The sequence below is a fragment of the Megascapheus bottae genome, chromosome 1, assembly GCF_031878675.1.
Source record: "Megascapheus bottae isolate mThoBot1 chromosome 1, mThoBot2.hap1, whole genome shotgun sequence".
NCBI lineage: Eukaryota > Metazoa > Chordata > Mammalia > Rodentia > Geomyidae > Megascapheus > Megascapheus bottae.
In genome coordinates this window covers 76,672,550-76,677,139 of record NC_143509.1, presented here as the reverse complement: position 1 = coordinate 76,677,139, position 4,590 = coordinate 76,672,550, and positions in this window count along the sequence as shown.

The following is a 4,590-nucleotide window of genomic DNA, read 5'->3' as shown; positions in this document are numbered from 1 at the left end:
TAATTTGCCACTAGACATACTAAATATTTCTTTAATCAACTTACTTTAAAATATATTCCAGTGCCTAAAGTTTAGCCTAGTATTAGAGTGTTTGCCTAGCATGCACGAAGACCCAGGTTTGATTCCTCAGTACCCTATACATAGAAAAAAAAAAACAGAAATGGTGCTGTGGCTCAAATGGTAGAGCTCTAGCCTTGAAAAAGCCCAAGGACAGTGTGCAGGCCCTGAGTTCAAGGCCCAGGACTGGTATAAACAAACAAACAACAAACACATAAATAAAATATATTCCACAGATTAACAAATGCCTGAATATCACTACAGTAGTTTCACTATTCTTCCTTTCCTTGCAACGATAGCAATTGGTTACCATTTATTTTATCTTTGTTTTACTTGAAAACAAAACATTTTACCATTAGTTTTGCTTTAAAGAACAGCCAAATATAGAGTGTTAAAGTAAAAAAAAATCAAGCAAGGACAAAAGGAAACAAAAACAAATTTTTCTTTGTAACTTTTTTTTCCTCAAGTCATGAGACTTGATCCCAAAGCCTGTGCACTGTCCCTGAGCTCTTTTGTCCCAGGTTCTACAACTTTGGGGGACAGTGCCACTTCGGCTTACTGTATCACAGACTTTTCTGCTGAGTCAGGCTTTGAACCATGATCCTCAGATTTCAGCCTACTAATTGGCTAGGAGTTTAGACATGAGACTCCTGCACCCAGACTTTATAACATTATAAATCAAAATTCCTATTTAGCATATTTTTGCATAAAAATAATTTCATATAGCTACTGAATACTATATGGTATGGGAACATATGTGGCATATAAAATATATCCAAATGTTTATACTAAGGTGATTTTGACATAAACTCAAAGATAGCATATTTTAGATTAAAATTATTTTTAAAATTCTCTATACTCTAACAAAACTGTATATAACAACCTCTAGGTAAGAAACTCGGTAGATCATTTGATATACCTTTAAATTAGTTTGAGATTCATGGAATCATAAATTATAGTTTTGACCAATTCTTCTTTCTCTTCAATAATGAAATATAAATAATATGTAGCTCTTGTACAATTTAGAATTTATTAAGGCTTCATATAGATAACTGATTATTTTAGAAGATTGCATATATCAATTTCATTAGGATAGTTTAAAAAGAAAAATTTTAAAATACAAAGGAAATACATCAAGCAAAATGAACATGTTAAGCCATGTATGGATGTCTGATGTTGGTTGTGTAGACCTACTATAGTCATATAAGCATTATTTTTATACAATAATGGATTATACAGTATATTAAACTGTTGTCATTGTTATTGGAGTTTCATGGATGGACTTTCCTGCCTAGCCTTGCTTCAACTGTGATCCTCAGATCTCAACTTCCTGAGTAGGATTAGAAGTGTGAGCTACCAGTGTCCACAGTTACAAACATTAACAGCTAATTTGTAGGTTAAATACCAAATCTAATTGGAATCTATGATTCAAAATTTTCAGTGATTTATAAATATACACATATGTATAAATACCACTTCTCAACAAGTAATTTTTAGAAGTACAATTATATAAATTGCTATGGGTAATAAATTTGTCATCTAAATTTAATCAGATGAATCTATAAATATGCCAAAATACACAAGATGCTGTCAGTTTAATGTGATTCGTTTTTCAATAATTTTCATGAAAACCTAGAAAAATTTGGACATGAATCTATATCTCTTATGGACTATACTTTTTTAGTAAAGTAGAAATAAATAATTCATGTGCTTTTCAACTTGACAGTGAGTAAAAACCTGTGCTTCACCAGAAAAAATAGTTAAAATATTGAAAAATGGTTAAAATGTTTCAAATCTAATAGAGTTTTTTAAATATAAAACCAATATAGAAATGAAAAAGAGTAGAATATATAATGAAAGCAAAGACATATAGAATTATGTTTCTAATTTCATCAGCTTTTCCATACCATGAAAGATCAGACATAACCAAGTAAGTGAGTAATTTGATTAGGGAGAATTTTCCTTACTGCAGACAGAATCCTTTCAGGACAAGCTACACGAGTCTTATCTATCACAGTAGAACTGGACTCTTTACAGCCTTGGTGATTTAGTAGACACACAGGAAATATTTACAGAGAGAAAAAAGATAAAGTGAAATGTCAATCATGAGTAAATGAATGATTGAAAAATTTTGTGAAATAACGTATGCTTTACTAAAATCTGAAAGTGTTGTTTATATCAATTCTATCAACTGTGAAAACTGTATATTTAAATGCAAAACAAAATACTTTCTATGCAAAAATATACAACATTTCCCTCCTTTTAGGTGGTTCTTCCTTCCCTTTACTTATCTCACAGTCAAACACTTGGATTATGTGTGTATGTGTGTGCATGCGTGCATGCGTCTGTGTGTGTGTGTCTTTGTGTGTGTGTGAATTGTTTTGCCAGTTCTTGAATTTTACATAATTGTCTGGATTGTGGTTTTTTGTTTATTTTTTGTGTGTACAATACAAAATTACCTGTGATCTGGATGCTGATGGCTACACCTATAATCCTTACTACTTAGGAGGCTGAGATCTGAGAATCATGGTTTGAAGCCAGCATGGCAGGAAAGTCCATGGAAATCATATCTCCAATAAACTATGAAGAAAAAGCTGGAAATGGTTATGTAGCCAAAGCTCTAGCTTAGAGCTAAATGAAGCCCAGGGATAATGCTCAGGCCTTGTTTTCATGCCTCAGGACCAGGAAAAACATGAAAAAAAATGAGATTATCAAAGCTCATAGTATTCAAAAAATATATAATTCAATTAAACGTGTGTGTTGTGTGTGTATGTAATTTGCGTTACAGCATAGTTTAGCATTTTGTAATTCTATACTTTAGACAAAATGTTACTGAATTCTTTTCTTGCCTTCCACTATGTGAGCCATCCAGATGCCGTTGTTTTAGTCACAATTGTTAAGGTGTCTGAATTCTAGAAAAGGAGGAAAAAATAAATACTAGGGATTTCTAATATATATATATATATATAAATATATATATATATATATATATAGAGAGAGAGAGAGAGAGAGAGAGAGAGAGAGAGATTGATATTGACGTCAAAGTACTATTTAGGATCTTTGGGAACATTAGTGTGATCCAAATCTGTACAATCGTTTCATGGATTCCATTAATCAATTTTATGAAAAGAAAACCCCAAACTTTATCAAAGGGCACCGTGTGTTTACTCATTTTCCATTTGTGTGAGCAGCTAGCTTTCCATTGTTCACAGCAGGAGGGCAATGCTTTGAGGAAGAAGCTTCTGGTGATACCAGGGAACCTCAGGACAGGATTCTGCTGCTGCATCCTGACAAGCCCTGAAGATGGTCGTTTGTATGCAGTTCAACCATATATCCCAGAGCTCAGATAATTCTATCTTCCTCTAACCCAACCAGATTTTTTTCATCCCATTGATCACTTTGGCTTATTATAAGGGAGTTCATATTGAAGCCATCGTTTGTCTTTTCCTGATTAGTTTTCCTCAAGTACTGCACAATGTTTGTTTGTTGTCAATCAAACACCAGAAGAGAATTTCCATTTTAGTAATTCACTCATAACATTGTTTACTTTTCTGAATTTTTTTTCTAAAATTTCAGCCATAGTCTCATACAATATCTCATAATATCTCTAGTAATAGAGATGTGTCTTTGTGAATGAATGATATTTATTTTTGCTTTTTGTAATCTTAAGAAAATTTCACTTTTGAAAGTTCTAGATCACCTTTAAATTTTACCCAATTTCCCTCCAACCTGATTAAAAATGATTTTATGTAAGTAAATATGTTAACATAATGTTTTCTGAAGATTTAGACAATTAAATGCCATTTTGCAACTATCTAAGCTGAGTTTCTTGGAATTATTGTTTTGTTCAAAATTTTATATAAAATATATATTTTTGCTAGTCCTGGGGACTCAACTTATAGCCTAAGCACTGTCCTTGAGCCTTCTCAAGACTAGAGCTCTACCACTTGAGCCACAATGCTATTTCTGGCTTTTTCTATATATGTGGTACTAAGGAAACAAACCCAGGTCTTTGTGCAAGGTAGGCAAGGATCTACCACTACGCCAAACTCCAGTTCCTGAAATACTTATTTTTATAGACTTGATATAAAGATTATAGTGAGTGTTACTTGTTTATAGCACAGATAGATTATCATCATGTTATACAATGCACAAATATTGATAAAATTTACAGATTCTATATTATATAACACATTCTAAATAATCCAACACATTGTAATCATCTTCTAATATTAGCTGTGTGTTTCTCAGACATCTAAATAAATTTAATGCATAAAGTTAAAGGTGATTTCTAGAGCAAAACCTAAGAGTTTATATGCAGACACAAAATGTAATTTTCTGATAAAAAGATAAATTCTCCAAAACCCACTTTTGTTGCATGCATGAACTTAGTTCCACTTGGTAATCAAATAAATCTTTGCAATTGTTTTTTTTTAATAAATGACCTGCTGTTCATGATGGAAAGCAAAACCATAAACATATCATCATAATTCAGTTCTAGGAAGGGCATATAAGACACTGTAAATCAAAAGG